Consider the following 20265-nt stretch of genomic DNA (forward strand, 5'->3'; position numbering starts at 1 on the left):
CTGGGACCTACTCTGACTCTCCCTCAATCCAGGTAACACCCTTACACTGCCATGTGGACAGACTCCCTGGTTTGGACAGATTGACTCTCCCTCTCCAGTGTCCCCGCCTGGTGTGAATGGCCTGGATACAAGCAAGGAGCTATGAGGACCCAAGGCCAGAGCTGAATCCTAAGGATAAGCACTACAGAGAAAGAAAAGGGATTTTCTAGGCTCAGAACTTCTTCCTCCACCCATTCCCTTATCATTGAATCTTCTGAGTCCTTTCTCTAAAGAAAGAAGTTTATCTGAAAAGTCTTCTACCTGCCTTTTGATTGCAGCACTGACAGCACTTTTCAATCCAGAGCTTCTTCCAGGAGTATCTGGAAAAGACAGAGGCACTGCAGGAACTCCTGACAAAAGGAGGGTCTCCTACATCCATGTACACTCATGCACACACAACAACCACGCACCACAGGGTTGGAAGCAAAGTGGCACCTCCAGGAGGCCAGCCCCGCATCAGAGCCCAACAGTGTGATGTCCAGAGCTCTGAAGAAAGGGCCATAACCAGGTACTCTGTACGCACCACTGTACCAGTTGTGTATCATGTTAAAGAGAGAGAAAGCCACTTCCTGTCTTGGAAGTTCTTTGAAACATGCTACTAATATTTCAACTTCTAAAGAAATTACCTGAGGATACACACCAGATAAGTTAAAATTAAAACAGAACTTTAAATTTTCATTTTAAAAAGTCTTTCAATTTAAGACATATAGATAGCTGAGCAGAAATATATAAGCTAAATACAAAATGAAAGAAACACGAGATCTTGACCTTATTATCAGAAAGGATTGAATTCAAGGTGGAAATATATTAAATAAGACAACAGAAAGTATTTTTATGTTACTAAGAATATTATAATCCACAATTAAGATAGAACTCCCATCAAACGTCCCACAGGAGAAAAAAAGCATCAAAATGTAGAAAAGCAAAAACTATCATAATTAAAAAATGGGTAAGAACTCATTGCTAGTAGGAATCTTTGACCTCTCTTAGTCCATGACATATTGAGAAGTCAAAAAGTAAGTATCGATACAAAACACCTTAATAACAAATTTACTAAGGGAACCCTCCTGGAGATAAATCAAATCCTATTCCAAGCACATGCAAGATGCATCTTCTTTTCAAGTGTTTGGAACTGTCACAAAAATTTACAACATGCAAACACAGAATGCCTCAACAAAGTCCAAAAGGTGGAAAGATCAACAACCTTGTCTGTTCATGAGATTTAAAAACTATGAAACACAAACAAAACAAAAGAAAAACAAGACTAATGCCACTGACTAATGTTATGCCCAGAATTCGTGATCCCCAAATACCGCCAGGGAGCCGAGTCCGATGTAAAAGCAAAAGAGCCTTTATTTGAGCTAGCTCGAGCTCAATCCCCTACCTGCACCGATGCAGCAGTGAGATACCAGGGAGAGAGAGCGAGTTTCAAAAGGACAAAGGTTTTATTGGGGCCTAGGGGCAGTTGGTGAGGTAATGGCTGTGGCCTCAGCTGATTGGCTGGGGAAGGGTCCCAGTCCTGTTAGGCAGGTGAGGGGGGGAGGCGTGGTCAAGGTGAAGGACACAGAACAAGATGGAGTCGCCCCCCCCCCCCGCCTTTCAACAAATATCCTCTTTCTTAAATCTTATGTTAAAGAGTAAATCAAAGTCAGAATTTTAAAATATCTAGAAAACAATAATAATAAAATACTATACACTGGAAATTGTGGTGTATGTCAAAAGTGGGGCTCATAGACAAAAAAAATCATTAACTATAGGGGGGGAAAGCAGGTAATAGAGGAGACCAAAGTACAAATACACCAAATAAGAAATGAAAAATATTCAGGAGCACCGGGGTGGCTCAGTCGGTTGAGCATCTGACTCTTGATTTCAGCTCAGGTCATGATCCCAGGGTTGTGGGATCAAGCCCCACTTCAAGATCTGCACTGCAGCATGGAGCCTGCTTAGGATTCTCTCTCTCTCCCTCCCTCTCTCTCTCTCTCATGCTCTCTCTCTCAAAAAAAAAATAAATAAAAAATATTTAGATATAAAAAGGAAATTAAATTTAAGGACATTATTTTGACCACCTATGCAAATGCTTTTGAAAAAAGTAGAATATATAAAAACTAAATTTTCTAATAAAAAATAGAGTGGATTTATTCTAAAATAAAATTGTTCCTTATAAGAGAAATTTAAAAAAAACTGTTTTCAGAACACAAGTTCTTCATCTTTTTGATTAGGTTTATTCCTAGGTATCTTATGGTTTTTCTTGCAATTGTAAATGGGATCAATTCCGTGATTTCTCGTTCTGCTCCTCTGTTATGGGTGTATACAAATGCAACTGATTTCTGTACACTGATTTTGTACCCTCTGACTTTACTAAGTGACTCTATTGTATTCCTGAAACTACTATCACATTGTATGTTAACTAACTGAAATTTAAATACAAACTTAAAAAAAAATAACAGGGGCACCTGAGTGGTTCAGTCAGTTAAACACCGGACTTCTGCTTAGGTCATGATCTCACAGTTTGTGGGTTTGAGCCCCGACAGGCTCTGTGCCAACAGCTCACATCCTGGAGCCTACTTCGAATTCTGTATCTCCCTCTGTCTCTGCCCCTCCCCCACTTATGCACTCTCTCTCCTCTCTCTCTCTCTCTCTCTCTCTCTCTCTCAAATAAATGAAGATTATAAAAGAAAGAAAGAAGGAAATGCCCTGCCTAGACTAATCAAAAGAAAGCTGGAATAATTTGACTGATAGCAGACAAAATCCTTCAGGGCAAAACTATTACACTCATTTCTTATGTCATTGCTCGTCCCTGATGTGTGTGCCCTGTGTCCCCAGCCACAATCTGGCCACCTGCTGGGATTTCCTCCTGCTGGCCCAGCGTGCAGCCCACAGAACATACGCAGAGAAGCCCAGAGACCCAGGCGTCCCTGGAATCCACCTGTGCAGCAGCGAATTCTCAGTTTAGAGTCTGTCTGTTCAAAGCTCCTGCGTCCGGTGTGGGTGGGACTTGGAAGCTGTCAGTGTGGCGCATCCGGCAGGCACTGCAGAGGAATCACTGCCCCCAGGCCTGTGGGAGTGTCCCCCTCTGCGCCAGCGGAGAGCAGGGGACAGTGTCCTGCGTAAATGTGCCCTACAGGATGCAGGGAACCAGGCACGAACCGGAGGAAGTGAAAACTGGGCTTTGGAAGCAAACATGGATCCTGAAACCTCTCGAATGTACCCCCGTACGCCCCCCACGCCACGTCTCTCAGCCTCCCACGGCCCTAACATGAGCTCCACAACAGGAATTTGTGCAGAAGTCCCTCCGCCTTCCCTGGACATCCTCCGCCCACCTCACTAGAGATTTCTTCAAATAATCCTCCTTCTACCCTTGTCAAATTTCAATAATTTGAGAAAGAGAGAAAACAAACGACATCTGAGTTGTTTAAAGACAACAACAACAAAAAAGGCAATCAGTACTTACTTGCTTATGACGTCACTCAGGTCCTGGAAGGAAAGAGAAAACAGACACTGACACGGACAACAGCCTCCCAGGAGGGGGTGCCATTCCCACCTGGGGGGCACATCAGGGAGCAGGTGCACGACATCCAGGTACAAGCCATTCTCATGGGCCCACCCCTGCTCTGTCCCCATGGATGCTATCGGTTTAGAGGCACAAAAGCCTCCCACTGCCTTTTTCCCTGAGCTCCAGAATCTTCCATCCAGGGACCTTCACTTCATCTGTTAAGGGTCCCATCCAAGTCTCAGCCTATGTAGGAAAACCTCTGCACAAGGAACCGCATTCCACCCAGCTCATTCTCCAATTAATGTCCCCTCAGTGAACCGGACACCGGAGAAAGTTCGGCTCCCTGGTGTCTGTGTGCTGGTCCTGTCTTCCTAGTCCTGTGGTCCTTGGTACCTGCCCCAGCGTGTGATCACAGCCCGCGTACTAACCCTCACCAATGCTCCCTCAGTCTCTGCACAGCGTGTGATCACAGCCTGTGTACTAACCCCCACCAATGCTCCCTCAGTCCCTGCACAGCCTGTGATCACATCCGGCGTACTAACCCTCAGCAGTGCTCCCTCAGTTCATGCACAGCCTGTGATCACAGCCAATGAATTAACCCCCACCAATGCTCCCTCAGTCCCTGCACAGCCTGTGATCACATCCGGCGTACTAACCCTCACCAGTGCTCCCTCAGTTCATGCACAGCGTGTGATCACGGCCTGCGTACTAACCCTCAAAAGTACTCCCTCAGTACCTTCACCACTATGTGATCACAGCCTGCATACTAACCCTCAGCAGTGGTCTCTGTTACCTGAACAGCATGTGATCACAGCCCGCGTACTAACCCTCACCAGTGCTCCCTCAGTCCCTGCACAGCGTGTGATCACAGCCTGCGTACTAACCCTCACCAGTGCTCCCTCAGTCCCTGCACAGCATGTGATCACAGCCTGTGTATTAACCCCCACCAATGCTCCCTCAGTCCCTGCACAGCCTGTGATCACAGCCTGTGTATTAACCCCCACCAATGCTCCCTCAGTCCCTGCACAGCCTGTGATCACAGCCTGCGTACTAACCCTCACCAGTACTCCCTCAGTCCCTGCACAGCGTGTGATCACAGCCTGTGTATTAACCCCCACCAATGCTCCCTCAGTCCCTGCACAGCCTGTGATCACAGCCTGCGTACTACCCTCACCAGTGCTCCCTCAGTTCATGCACAGCGTGTGATCACAGCCTGCGTACTAACCCTCAAAAGTACTCCCTCAGTACCTTCACCACTATGTGATCACAGCCTGCATACTAACCCTCAGCAGTGGTCTCTGTTACCTGAACAGCATGTGATCACAGCCCGCGTACTAACCCTCACCAGTGCTCCCTCAGTCCCTGCACAGCGTGTGATCACAGCCATGAATTAACCCCCACCAATGCTCCCTCAGTCCCTGCACAGCGTGTGATCACAGCCTGTGTATTAACCCCCACCAATGCTCCCTCAGTCCCTGCACAGCCTGTGATCACAGCCTGCGTACTACCCTCACCAGTGCTCCCTCAGTCCCTGCACAGCCTGTGATCACATCCAGCGTACTAACCCCCACCAGTGCTCCCTCAGTCCCTGCACAGCCCGTGATCACAGCCCATGAACTAACCCTGATGGGTGCTCCCCATTACCTGCACCAGCTTGTGATCAAAGCCCACGTACTAACCCCCACCAGTGCTCCCTCAGTCCCTGCACAGCCTGTGATCACAGCCTGCGTACTAACCCTAAAAAGTACTCCCTCAGTATTTTCACCACCGTGTGATCACATCCGGTGTACTAACCCCCACCAGTGCTCCCTCAGTCCCTGCACAGCCTGTGATCACATCTGGCGTACTAACCCTCACCAGTGCTCCCTCAGTTCATGCACAGCGTGTGATCACAGCCTGCGTACTAACCCTCAAAAGTACTCCCTCAGTACCTTCACCACTATGTGATCACAGCCTGCATACTAACCCTCAGCAGTGGTCTCTGTTACCTGAACAGCATGTGATCACAGCCCGCGTACTAACCCTCACCAGTGCTCCCTCAGTCCCTGCACAGCGTGTGATCACAGCCTGCGTACTAACCCTCACCAGTGCTCCCTCAGTCCCTGCACAGCATGTGATCACAGCCAATGAATTAACCCCCACCAATGCTCCCTCAGTCCCTGCACAGCGTGTGATCACTGCCTGCAAACTAACCCTCATCAGAGCTCCCTCAGTCCCTGCACAGCCTGTGATCACAGCCTGCAAACTAACCCTCACCAGTGCTCCCTCAGTCCCTGCACAGCGTGTGATCACAGCCTGGGTACTAACCCTCACCAGTGCTCCCTCAGTCCCTGCACAGCCTGTGATCACAGCCTGTGTACTAACCCCCACCAATGCTCCCTCAGTCCCTGCACAGCCTGTGATCACATCCGGCGTACTAACCCTCAGCAGTGCTCCCTCAGTTCATGCACAGCGTGTGATCACAGCCTGCGTACTAACCCTCAAAAGTACTCCCTCAGTACCTTCACCACTATGTGATCACAGCCTGCATACTAACCCTCAGCAGTGGTCTCTGTTACCTGAACAGCATGTGATCACAGCCCGCGTACTAACCCTCACCAGTGCTCCCTCAGTCCCTGCACAGCGTGTGATCACAGCCTGCGTACTAACCCTCACCAGTGCTCCCTCAGTCCCTGCACAGCATGTGATCACAGCCTGTGTATTAACCCCCACCAATGCTCCCTCAGTCCCTGCACAGCCTGTGATCACAGCCTGTGTATTAACCCCCACCAATGCTCCCTCAGTCCCTGCACAGCCTGTGATCACAGCCTGCGTACTAACCCTCACCAGTACTCCCTCAGTCCCTGCACAGCGTGTGATCACAGCCTGTGTATTAACCCCCACCAATGCTCCCTCAGTCCCTGCACAGCCTGTGATCACAGCCTGCGTACTACCCTCACCAGTGCTCCCTCAGTTCATGCACAGCGTGTGATCACAGCCTGCGTACTAACCCTCAAAAGTACTCCCTCAGTACCTTCACCACTATGTGATCACAGCCTGCATACTAACCCTCAGCAGTGGTCTCTGTTACCTGAACAGCATGTGATCACAGCCCGCGTACTAACCCTCACCAATGCTCCCTCAGTCCCTGCACAGCGTGTGATCACAGCCTGCGTACTAACCCTCACCAGTGCTCCCTCAGTCCCTGCACAGCATGTGATCACAGCCAATGAATTAACCCCCACCAATGCTCCCTCAGTTCATGCACAGCGTGTGATCACAGCCAATGAATTAACCCCCACCAATGCTCCCTCAGTCCCTGCACAGCCTGTGATCACATCCGGCGTACTAACCCTCACCAGTGCTCCCTCAGTTCATGCACAGCGTGTGATCACAGCCTGCGTACTAACCCTCAAAAGTACTCCCTCAGTACCTTCACCACTATGTGATCACAGCCTGCATACTAACCCTCAGCAGTGGTCTCTGTTACCTGAACAGCATGTGATCACAGCCCGCGTACTAACCCTCACCAGTGCTCCCTCAGTCCCTGCACAGCGTGTGATCACAGCCTGCGTACTAACCCTCACCAGTGCTCCCTCAGTCCCTGCACAGCCTGTGATCACAGCCTGTGTATTAACCCCCACCAATGCTCCCTCAGTCCCTGCACAGCCTGTGATCACAGCCTGTGTATTAACCCCCACCAATGCTCCCTCAGTCCCTGCACAGCCTGTGATCACAGCCTGCGTACTAACCCTCACCAGTACTCCCTCAGTCCCTGCACAGCGTGTGATCACAGCCTGTGTATTAACCCCCACCAATGCTCCCTCAGTCCCTGCACAGCCTGTGATCACAGCCTGCGTACTACCCTCACCAGTGCTCCCTCAGTTCATGCACAGCGTGTGATCACAGCCTGCGTACTAACCCTCAAAAGTACTCCCTCAGTACCTTCACCACTATGTGATCACAGCCTGCATACTAACCCTCAGCAGTGGTCTCTGTTACCTGAACAGCATGTGATCACAGCCCGCGTACTAACCCTCACCAATGCTCCCTCAGTCCCTGCACAGCGTGTGATCACAGCCTGCGTACTAACCCTCACCAGTGCTCCCTCAGTCCCTGCACAGCATGTGATCACAGCCAATGAATTAACCCCCACCAATGCTCCCTCAGTTCATGCACAGCGTGTGATCACAGCCAATGAATTAACCCCCACCAATGCTCCCTCAGTCCCTGCACAGCCTGTGATCACATCCGGCGTACTAACCCTCAGCAGTGCTCCCTCAGTTCATGCACAGCCTGTGATCACAGCCAAAGAATTAACCCCCACCAATGCTCCCTCAGTCCCTGCACAGCCTGTGATCACATCCGGCGTACTAACCCTCACCAGTGCTCCCTCAGTTCATGCACAGCGTGTGATCACAGCCTGCGTACTAACCCTCAAAAGTACTCCCTCAGTACCTTCACCACTATGTGATCACAGCCTGCATACTAACCCTCAGCAGTGGTCTCTGTTACCTGAACAGCATGTGATCACAGCCCGCGTACTAACCCTCACCAGTGCTCCCTCAGTCCCTGCACAGCGTGTGATCACAGCCTGCGTACTAACCCTCACCAGTGCTCCCTCAGTCCCTGCACAGCATGTGATCACAGCCTGTGTATTAACCCCCACCAATGCTCCCTCAGTCCCTGCACAGCCTGTGATCACAGCCTGTGTATTAACCCCCACCAATGCTCCCTCAGTCCCTGCACAGCCTGTGATCACAGCCTGCGTACTAACCCTCACCAGTACTCCCTCAGTCCCTGCACAGCGTGTGATCACAGCCTGTGTATTAACCCCCACCAATGCTCCCTCAGTCCCTGCACAGCCTGTGATCACAGCCTGCGTACTACCCTCACCAGTGCTCCCTCAGTTCATGCACAGCGTGTGATCACAGCCTGCGTACTAACCCTCAAAAGTACTCCCTCAGTACCTTCACCACTATGTGATCACAGCCTGCATACTAACCCTCAGCAGTGGTCTCTGTTACCTGAACAGCATGTGATCACAGCCCGCGTACTAACCCTCACCAATGCTCCCTCAGTCCCTGCACAGCGTGTGATCACAGCCTGCGTACTAACCCTCACCAGTGCTCCCTCAGTCCCTGCACAGCATGTGATCACAGCCAATGAATTAACCCCCACCAATGCTCCCTCAGTTCATGCACAGCCTGTGATCACAGCCAAAGAATTAACCCCCACCAATGCTCCCTCAGTCCCTGCACAGCCTGTGATCACATCCGGCGTACTAACCCTCACCAGTGCTCCCTCAGTTCATGCACAGCGTGTGATCACAGCCTGCGTACTAACCCTCAAAAGTACTCCCTCAGTACCTTCACCACTATGTGATCACAGCCTGCATACTAACCCTCAGCAGTGGTCTCTGTTACCTGAACAGCATGTGATCACAGCCCGCGTACTAACCCTCACCAGTGCTCCCTCAGTCCCTGCACAGCGTGTGATCACAGCCTGCGTACTAACCCTCACCAGTGCTCCCTCAGTCCCTGCACAGCATGTGATCACAGCCTGTGTATTAACCCCCACCAATGCTCCCTCAGTCCCTGCACAGCCTGTGATCACAGCCTGTGTATTAACCCCCACCAATGCTCCCTCAGTCCCTGCACAGCCTGTGATCACAGCCTGCGTACTAACCCTCACCAGTACTCCCTCAGTCCCTGCACAGCGTGTGATCACAGCCTGTGTATTAACCCCCACCAATGCTCCCTCAGTCCCTGCACAGCCTGTGATCACAGCCTGCGTACTACCCTCACCAGTGCTCCCTCAGTTCATGCACAGCGTGTGATCACAGCCTGCGTACTAACCCTCAAAAGTACTCCCTCAGTACCTTCACCACTATGTGATCACAGCCTGCATACTAACCCTCAGCAGTGGTCTCTGTTACCTGAACAGCATGTGATCACAGCCCGCGTACTAACCCTCACCAATGCTCCCTCAGTCCCTGCACAGCGTGTGATCACAGCCTGCGTACTAACCCTCACCAGTGCTCCCTCAGTCCCTGCACAGCATGTGATCACAGCCAATGAATTAACCCCCACCAATGCTCCCTCAGTTCATGCACAGCGTGTGATCACAGCCAATGAATTAACCCCCACCAATGCTCCCTCAGTCCCTGCACAGCCTGTGATCACATCCGGCGTACTAACCCTCACCAGTGCTCCCTCAGTTCATGCACAGCGTGTGATCACAGCCTGCGTACTAACCCTAAAAAGTACTCCCTCAGTATCTTCACCACCGTGTGATCACATCCGGTGTACTAACCCCCACCAGTGCTCCCTCAGTCCCTGCACAGCCTGTGATCACATCTGGCGTACTAACCCTCACCAGTGCTCCCTCAGTTCATGCACAGCGTGTGATCACAGCCTGCATACTAACCCTCAAAAGTACTCCCTCAGTACCTTCACCACTATGTGATCACAGCCTGCATACTAACCCTCAGCAGTGGTCTCTGTTACCTGAACAGCATGTGATCACAGCCCGCGTACTAACCCTCACCAGTGCTCCCTCAGTCCCTGCACAGCGTGTGATCACAGCCTGCGTACTAACCCTCACCAGTGCTCCCTCAGTCCCTGCACAGCATGTGATCACAGCCTGTGTATTAACCCCCACCAATGCTCCCTCAGTCCCTGCACAGCCTGTGATCACAGCCTGTGTATTAACCCCCACCAATGCTCCCTCAGTCCCTGCACAGCCTGTGATCACAGCCTGCGTACTAACCCTCACCAGTACTCCCTCAGTCCCTGCACAGCGTGTGATCACAGCCTGTGTATTAACCCCCACCAATGCTCCCTCAGTCCCTGCACAGCCTGTGATCACAGCCTGCGTACTACCCTCACCAGTGCTCCCTCAGTTCATGCACAGCGTGTGATCACAGCCTGCGTACTAACCCTCAAAAGTACTCCCTCAGTACCTTCACCACTATGTGATCACAGCCTGCATACTAACCCTCAGCAGTGGTCTCTGTTACCTGAACAGCATGTGATCACAGCCCGCGTACTAACCCTCACCAATGCTCCCTCAGTCCCTGCACAGCGTGTGATCACAGCCTGCGTACTAACCCTCACCAGTGCTCCCTCAGTCCCTGCACAGCATGTGATCACAGCCAATGAATTAACCCCCACCAATGCTCCCTCAGTTCATGCACAGCGTGTGATCACAGCCAATGAATTAACCCCCACCAATGCTCCCTCAGTCCCTGCACAGCCTGTGATCACATCCGGCGTACTAACCCTCAGCAGTGCTCCCTCAGTTCATGCACAGCCTGTGATCACAGCCAATGAATTAACCCCCACCAATGCTCCCTCAGTCCCTGCACAGCCTGTGATCACATCCGGCGTACTAACCCTCACCAGTGCTCCCTCAGTTCATGCACAGCGTGTGATCACAGCCTGCGTACTAACCCTCAAAAGTACTCCCTCAGTACCTTCACCACTATGTGATCACAGCCTGCATACTAACCCTCAGCAGTGGTCTCTGTTACCTGAACAGCATGTGATCACAGCCCGCGTACTAACCCTCACCAGTGCTCCCTCAGTCCCTGCACAGCGTGTGATCACAGCCTGCGTACTAACCCTCACCAGTGCTCCCTCAGTCCCTGCACAGCATGTGATCACAGCCTGTGTATTAACCCCCACCAATGCTCCCTCAGTCCCTGCACAGCCTGTGATCACAGCCTGTGTATTAACCCCCACCAATGCTCCCTCAGTCCCTGCACAGCCTGTGATCACAGCCTGCGTACTAACCCTCACCAGTACTCCCTCAGTCCCTGCACAGCGTGTGATCACAGCCTGTGTATTAACCCCCACCAATGCTCCCTCAGTCCCTGCACAGCCTGTGATCACAGCCTGCGTACTACCCTCACCAGTGCTCCCTCAGTTCATGCACAGCGTGTGATCACAGCCTGCGTACTAACCCTCAAAAGTACTCCCTCAGTACCTTCACCACTATGTGATCACAGCCTGCATACTAACCCTCAGCAGTGGTCTCTGTTACCTGAACAGCATGTGATCACAGCCCGCGTACTAACCCTCACCAATGCTCCCTCAGTCCCTGCACAGCCTGTGATCACAGCCTGCGTACTAACCCTCACCAGTGCTCCCTCAGTCCCTGCACAGCATGTGATCACAGCCAATGAATTAACCCCCACCAATGCTCCCTCAGTTCATGCACAGCGTGTGATCACAGCCAATGAATTAACCCCCACCAATGCTCCCTCAGTCCCTGCACAGCCTGTGATCACATCCGGCGTACTAACCCTCAGCAGTGCTCCCTCAGTTCATGCACAGCCTGTGATCACAGCCAAAGAATTAACCCCCACCAATGCTCCCTCAGTCCCTGCACAGCCTGTGATCACATCCGGCGTACTAACCCTCACCAGTGCTCCCTCAGTTCATGCACAGCGTGTGATCACAGCCTGCGTACTAACCCTCAAAAGTACTCCCTCAGTACCTTCACCACTATGTGATCACAGCCTGCATACTAACCCTCAGCAGTGGTCTCTGTTACCTGAACAGCATGTGATCACAGCCCGCGTACTAACCCTCACCAGTGCTCCCTCAGTCCCTGCACAGCGTGTGATCACAGCCTGCGTACTAACCCTCACCAGTGCTCCCTCAGTCCCTGCACAGCATGTGATCACAGCCTGTGTATTAACCCCCACCAATGCTCCCTCAGTCCCTGCACAGCCTGTGATCACAGCCTGTGTATTAACCCCCACCAATGCTCCCTCAGTCCCTGCACAGCCTGTGATCACAGCCTGCGTACTAACCCTCACCAGTACTCCCTCAGTCCCTGCACAGCGTGTGATCACAGCCTGTGTATTAACCCCCACCAATGCTCCCTCAGTCCCTGCACAGCCTGTGATCACAGCCTGCGTACTACCCTCACCAGTGCTCCCTCAGTTCATGCACAGCGTGTGATCACAGCCTGCGTACTAACCCTCAAAAGTACTCCCTCAGTACCTTCACCACTATGTGATCACAGCCTGCATACTAACCCTCAGCAGTGGTCTCTGTTACCTGAACAGCATGTGATCACAGCCCGCGTACTAACCCTCACCAATGCTCCCTCAGTCCCTGCACAGCGTGTGATCACAGCCTGCGTACTAACCCTCACCAGTGCTCCCTCAGTCCCTGCACAGCATGTGATCACAGCCAATGAATTAACCCCCACCAATGCTCCCTCAGTTCATGCACAGCGTGTGATCACAGCCAATGAATTAACCCCCACCAATGCTCCCTCAGTCCCTGCACAGCCTGTGATCACATCCGGCGTACTAACCCTCACCAGTGCTCCCTCAGTTCATGCACAGCGTGTGATCACAGCCTGCGTACTAACCCTCAAAAGTACTCCCTCAGTATCTTCACCACCGTGTGATCACATCCGGTGTACTAACCCCCACCAGTGCTCCCTCAGTCCCTGCACAGCCTGTGATCACATCTGGCGTACTAACCCTCACCAGTGCTCCCTCAGTTCATGCACAGCGTGTGATCACAGCCTGCATACTAACCCTCAAAAGTACTCCCTCAGTACCTTCACCACTATGTGATCACAGCCTGCATACTAACCCTCAGCAGTGGTCTCTGTTACCTGAACAGCATGTGATCACAGCCCACGTACTAACCCTAAAAAGTACTCCCTCGGTATCTTCACCACCGTGTGACCACATCCGGTGTACTAACCCCCACCAGTGCTCCCTCAGTCCCTGCACAGCCTGTGATCACATCTGGCGTACTAACCCTCACCAGTGCTCCCTCAGTTCATGCACAGCGTGTGATCACAGCCTGCGTACTAACCCTCAAAAGTACTCCCTCAGTACCTTCACCACCATGTGATCACATCCGGTGTACTAACCCCCACCAGTGCTCCCTCAGTCCCTGCACAGCCTGTGATCACATCTGGCGTACTAACCCTCACCAGTGCTCCCTCAGTTCATGCACAGCGTGTGATCACAGCCTGCGTACTAACCCTCAAAAGTACTCCCTCAGTACCTTCACCACTATGTGATCACAGCCTGCATACTAACCCTCAGCAGTGGTCTCTGTTACCTGAACAGCATGTGATCACAGCCCACGTACTAACCCTAAAAAGTACTCCCTCGGTATCTTCACCACCGTGTGACCACATCCGGTGTACTAACCCCCACCAGTGCTCCCTCAGTCCCTGCACAGCCTGTGATCACATCCGGCGTACTAACCCTAAAAAGTACTCCCTCAGTATCTTCACCAACGTGTGATCACAGACCGTGTACTAACCGTCAACAGTGCTCTCTCAGTACCTGCAGCAGCATGTGATAACAGCCCACGAACTAACCCTCACCAATGCTCCCTCACTGAGCTTCAGCTCCTCCTTTCTGCCAACCCAAATGTTTGCATTTTTTTCAAGGCCAACATTAAACACGTCTTCTTTCACAAAAGCCTCCCCGCTAAACCTCTGTCTCCGTGGGCTCCATTCTGACCCCAAGAGTTCACACTTGATTTTTTGTTGTCATTGTAAGCTACAGGTTACTATCTACTGTGTGGTCTGTGTGTATTACTCTCCCCTGCCCACTCAATTTAGGACTTAAAACCTATTGATTAGCTGATTACGGGTTATGAAAGTCCTCAAAAAATGATAGTAAAACTTTCTTCTCTCTTGACTTCTGGTCCAAATCTCATGCTAACTAGGGCCAAATCGCAGCTTACAGCAAGAAGATGCAAGTATAATGTAGTTTGCTCCTCACCTGCAAAAGCTCAACTGCAGGCTGCTGAGCCATTTTTTCCAACTCAGAAATGAGGGTTCCAAGCCGGACGGCGTCCTCTGAGCTCTTGGTGACATGGCTGTTCCTCCCGTGGGCGAGCTCTTGCTCTATCCTTTCCAGCAGGTCCAGTAGGTACAGCTCCCTTTCTCTCAGGAACTGGTGGCCCTGTTCAAACACTGACATGATGTCCTGCCTCTGACTCTGGAATTCTGTCTACAGTAAAGGCAGAGAGAGGAAAGGACTTCTTCTGGGAGGGAGGGGTTATGAGGACATGTGTGAGGTCTTCTGGGGACGAGTCCACAAAAGGGATTCCCGTGGTCACGCCCTCCCCTATCCTCAATATCCCCCCACATTGCCACCACCCTAATGCCACAGAGACTTCTCTCACCAGCAGGGCCTGAACCTCATCTTCTCCTGTTGACTGAAAATTCTGGATCCTGTCTCAGTCCCCCTTCAGAATCCTCAGATTATTTAAAATTTTACCTATGAAATTAACACAGATGGCCTCAAGATGAAGATGAAAATGCCCTCAATGAGAAAAGAGAGATACAAAGTGATTCCCGAGTGAAGTCAGACACGTTGGACCTTCAGCAGCATAATAATGGTCATGTGGATGCAGAATGCTTTCTGTCGTAGTTAACGAACAAGAAGCAACATCACTGCTATGCTAGCTTAGAGCAGTTTCTTAGAATTGACATAAAACAATAATTTATTTTCATTAATACTACAACTTACAGTGTGCTTCTTATTTATACTTATAGTCCCTTTCCATCAAAAATATAGACAATTTATATTTAAACTAATTATTAACAGTGGCACCTGGGTGGCTCAGTCAGTTAAGCACCTGACTTTGGCTCGGGTCATGATCACACGGTCCATGAGTTCAATCCTCACATCAGGCTCTGTGCTGACAGCCCAGAGCCTGGAGCCTGCTTTGGATTCTGTGTCCGTTTCTGTCTCTGCCCCTCCCGTGCTCACACTCTGTCTCTTTCTCTGTCTCTCAAAAAATAAAATAAAATAAGCATTTAAAAAATTGTTTTAATTAAAAAATAAACTAATTAATAACCTATAAATAGAACAGAAAATTGAAACAAAAAGTGAACGAAAGCATATACAGTAACTACAAATTATTGAGAGGATGACTAAATTGGTTTTAAGATTCCTGTCAGCCAAGGAGAAAAGAGAACTGATTGCATAATCCTTCCTTAGCAAACAGGAGGAAACATACCAGCACCTCTAAGGCAATAATATTTTCCCTGAGATTACGTTCTGAAAGACATCTATACAGCTACGTGCTAGAGTACCACAGTTTGAAGGTGCATACCAGGAATGCTATCAAGAGGGCAAGATACTATTCTGTTAGCTGAGACCTGATCCAAATGCCTCCAAAAACAAAACAACAAGGCAACAGGACAGACTTACTATTATAAACAGATATGGAAACAAATGAGGTTTATTTTCAAAATTCAAAGGGTAACACTTTACCAAGAACTTCCCACACTAAAGACCTTGTACCTTCACCTCATACCTGTTAGGATGGCTACCATTAAACAAAAAGATAATAAGTATTGATGAAGATGTACAGAAAAGGGAGACTTACTGCACTCTGGGTAAAATTGTTAGCTGGTGCAGCCACTACAGAAAACACTGTGGATGTTCCTTAAAAAGGTTAAAAAATATAACTGCCACATGATCCAGCAATCTTACTTCTAAATATTTACCCAAAGGAATTGCAGTCAGGGTCTGGGGGCACCTGGGTGGCTCAGACGGTTAAGCATCTGACTCTTGATTTTGGCTCAGGTCATGATCCCAGGGTCATAAGATCAAGCCCCATGTTGAGCTCCACACTGAGAGTGAAGTCTGCTTGGGATTCTCTCTCTCTCTCTCTCTCTCTCTCTCTCTCTCTCTCCCTCCCTCCCTCCCTCCCTCTGTCCCTCCCCTGCTTGCTCACCTGCACACATGTGTGCATGCTCTCTCTCAAAAAAAAAAAAAGAAAAGAAAAGAAAATCTGGATCTCAAAAAGGTATCTGCACTCCTGTGTGATAATACTGTTACAGCATTATCCACAACAGCCAAGATATGAAAACAATCTAACTGTCCATCAGTGAATGACTGGCTAAAGAAAACATGGTGCATACAAACAATGGAATATTACTCAGCCTTAAAGAAGAAGGAAATCCTGGAGGACATTATGCTAAGTTAAAGAAGCCAGACACCAAAACACAAATATTGTATAATCTTATCAAACTCATAGAAGCAGAGAGTAGAAAGGTGGGTGCCAGCGCTGGAGGGGAGGAAACTGGAGGCAGTGGTCCAAGGCTACAAAATTTCAGTTACACAAGACAGATAAGTTCTGGAGACACTGTCTAGGTCATTGTACCTACAGCCAACAATACTGTATTGTATACTTGAAACTTGCTAAGAGGATAGATTTTTTAAATTTTTTTATTTATTTTTGAGACAGAGAGAGCATGTGCACAAGTGAGGAGGGGCAGAGAGAGAGGGAGACACAGAATCCGAAGCAGGCTCCAGGCTCTGAGCTGTCACCACAGACTGAGCCACCCAGGCACCCAGAGGATGTATATTAAGGATCTTATGTTAAGTGGTTTTGTTATGCACATAAATAATGACAATAATAAACAGGGCAGGAGGAAACTTAGGGAGGTCAGAGATTCGTCTGTGGTCTTGATGATAGTGGTGGCTTCACAGGTGTATGCCTATCTCCAAACTCACTAAGAGTGTACATTAATATGTACAGCTTTTCTTTTAATTTTTTAATGCTTTTTAATTTATTTTTGAGAGAGAGCATGAGTGGGTGAGGGGCAGAGAGAGAGGGAAACATAGAATCTGAAGAGGCTCCAGGCTCCTAGCTGTCAGCACAGAGCCCGACATGGGATGCGGGATTTGAACTTGTGAACCGCGAGATCATGACCTGAGCCGAAGTTGGCCGCTCAACCAACTGAGCCACCCAGGTGCCCCTTATATGTACAGCTTTTCACATGTCAGTCACATTTCAATATAATGTTTTTATTTTTATTTTTAAAAATTCATTTATTTATTTTGAGGGAGAGAGAGAGTGAGCATCAGCAGAGAGAATCCCAAGCAAGCCCTGCGCTGTCAGTGCAGAGCCTGACATGGGGCTCAAACTCACCAACAGTGAGATCATGACCTGAGCTGAAATCAAGAGCCAGACGCCTGACTGAACCACCCAGGCTCCCAAGATAATACTTTTAAATAGAAAAAGAATTTGGACCTTGTCCCGAAGGCACCATAATAGAACTTTTTGGCGATGAGAGTGAAGCTAGGGTCTGGCAGAACTCTTCCCTGATAAGAGTGTGCAGCCTTCTCTGGGAGAACCTCAGGGTGATGTCTGCGCTCCTGGGACTCCCGACACATAACACACAGTATTTGCTGGTCATCCTCGCAGTAATAATGGAGCTTCTCCAAATGCAGCCCACACAGCTTCTCTGCTTTTCGCTGAAGTGGTGCATCCTCTCTGGGCTGTCTCTCCTCATCTACCTTCACCCTCCAGATGTTTCCCACTAGGCTGGCCATCTGCCACACATGGCGAATACTCTTCCCTGAAGGCTGGCTTGCAGAGAACAGTGCAACGGCAGCCCAGTAGAGTCACAGACCTGAATGATGCAGCGGTAGCAGAAGACGTGATCGCAGCTGATGGCTACGGGGTCTCTCAAGTAGTTGAGGCAGATGGACCAGAGCACCTCGCCCTCCAGCTCCCTCAAAGGGAGACAGCAGCCATGAGAGTGACCCAGACCCTGCACAGACCTCCTTCTCAAGGCAAGCAATTACTTTATAAGAAGACATGAAGGAAAAGATAAATTGTGAGTTTAACCAACATCAAGATAGAATCTGTGACAAAGGTTTTCTGTTTCGTGTGTTACCAACATGGGTTTAAGTGGGGCATTCCAGAAGATGGTGGAAAGTAAATCTCCAGTGCAGTCTAAGGGGTTTGCTTCACTCTTAGTACATCAGCTCAGTAAAAAATATTTGCTGTAAATAATTCAATAGTAGAAAATTAGAATTTTAAAAATGTAGGTCTGTATCTCAAAACTCATTGAGAACATGAAAGATAGACTACCAGAAAGTACTAGGCCTTGGGGCACCTGGGTGGCTCAGTCAGTTAAGCGTCTGGCTTCAGCTCAGGTCATGATCTCGGTTGGTGGGTTTGAAACCCACATCAAGCTCTGTGCTGACAGCTCAGAGCCTGGAGCCTGATTCGGATTCTGTGTCTCCCTCTCTCTCTCTGCCCCTCCCCTGCTCACACTCTGTCTGTCTGTCTCTCTCTCTCAAAAATAAATAAACATTACAAAAATTTAAAAAGAAAAAAAAAACAAAGCACTAGGTCTTTTTCATTACAAAATTACCTCTATATTTTTAGTGTTTTTACTGTAAATTCTACATTATCTTATATTCTCTACATTTTTTTATCTAGTATCCCTTTTTCCACTTTTATATTTTCAACATTTCTTTAGTATTTTATTATTTTTAAATTTTGTTTTTCATTTTTTTAGTTTACATCCAGGTTAGTTAGCATATAGTGCAATAATGATTTCAGGAGCAGGATCCAGTGATTCACCCCCTACACATAACACCCAGTGCTCCTCCCAACAAGTGCCCTCCTTAATGCCCCTTGTCCATTTAGCCCATCACCCCCACAACCCCTCCAGTAACCCTCTGTTTGTTCTCTATATTTAAGAGTCTCTTGTGGTTTGTCCCCCTCCCTGTTTTTATATTATTTTTGTTTCCCTTCCCTTACATTCATCTGTTTTGTATCTTAAATTCTTCATATGAGTGAAGTCATATGATATTTGTCTTTCTCTGACTAATTTCACTTAGCGTAATACCCACCAGTTCCATCCACGTAGTTGTAAATGGCAAGATTTCATTCCTTTTGATTGCCGAGTAATACTCCATTGTATATATATACCGCATCTTCTTTATCCATTCATCCATCGATGGACATTTGGGCTCCTTCCACACTTTGGCTATTGTCAATAGGGCTGCTATAAACATTGGGGTGCATGTGTCCCTTCAAAACAGCACACCTGTATCCTTTGAATAAATACCTAGTAGTGCAGTTGCTGGGTCGTAGAATAGTTCTATTTTTAGTTTTTTGAGGAACCTCCATACTATTTTCTGGAGTGGCTGCACCAGTTTGCATCCCCACCAACAATGCAAAAGAGATCCTCTTTCTCCACATCTTCACCAACATCTGTTGCTGCCTGAGTTGTTAATTTCAGCCATTCTGACAGGTGTGAGTTGATATCTCATCGTGGTTTTGATTTGGATTTCCCTAATGGTGAGTGATGTTGAGCACTTTTTGAATGCTCTGTTAGCCATCAGGATGTATTTTTCATAAAAGTGTCTGTTCATGTCTTCTGTCCATTTCTTCACTGGAATATTTGTTCTTTGGGTATTGAGTTTGAGAAGTTCTTTACAGATTTTGGATACTAACCCTTTATCTGATATGTCATTTGCAAATATCTTCTCCCATTCTGTCAGTTGCCTTTTAGTTTTGCTGATTATTTCCTTCACCATTCTGAAGCTTTTTATCTTGATGAGGTCCCAATAGTTCATTTTTGCTTTTGTTTCCCTTGGCTCTGGAGACATGTCTAGTTAGAATGCTGCACCTGAGGTCAAAGAGGTTTTTGCCTGCTTTCTCCTCTAGGATTTTGATGGCTTCCTGTATATGTTTAGGTTTTCCATCCATTTTGAGTTTATTTTTGTGTATGGTGTAAGAAAGTGGTCCAGGTTCATTCTTCCACATGCCGTTGTCCAGTTTTCCCAGCACCACTTGCTGAAGAGACTGTCTTCATTCCATTGGATATTCTTTCCTGCTTTGTCAAAGATAAGTTGGCCATACATTTGTGGGGCCATTTCTGGGTTCTCTATTCTGCTCCATTGTTCTAAGTGTCTGTTTTTGTGCCAGTTCCATACTGTC

The 20265-nt window shown here is 48.8% G+C and overlaps 1 long non-coding RNA gene across 1 annotated transcript; it reads right to left on the minus strand.

Annotated features, from left to right (window-relative positions):
* Nucleotides 1-299: 299 nt before the first annotated feature.
* On the minus strand, nucleotides 300-18483 carry LOC122489054. Its single transcript, XR_006298816.1, has 5 exons — nucleotides 17939-18483; nucleotides 14692-14786; nucleotides 14286-14468; nucleotides 3491-3513; nucleotides 300-359 (listed from the first exon to the last, which is right to left on the minus strand). It is a non-coding gene; the product is annotated as an uncharacterized LOC122489054 (long non-coding RNA).
* Nucleotides 18484-20265: the final 1782 nt, after the last annotated feature.

The sequence above is a fragment of the Prionailurus bengalensis genome, chromosome B2, assembly GCF_016509475.1.
Source record: "Prionailurus bengalensis isolate Pbe53 chromosome B2, Fcat_Pben_1.1_paternal_pri, whole genome shotgun sequence".
Lineage (NCBI taxonomy): Eukaryota > Metazoa > Chordata > Mammalia > Carnivora > Felidae > Prionailurus > Prionailurus bengalensis.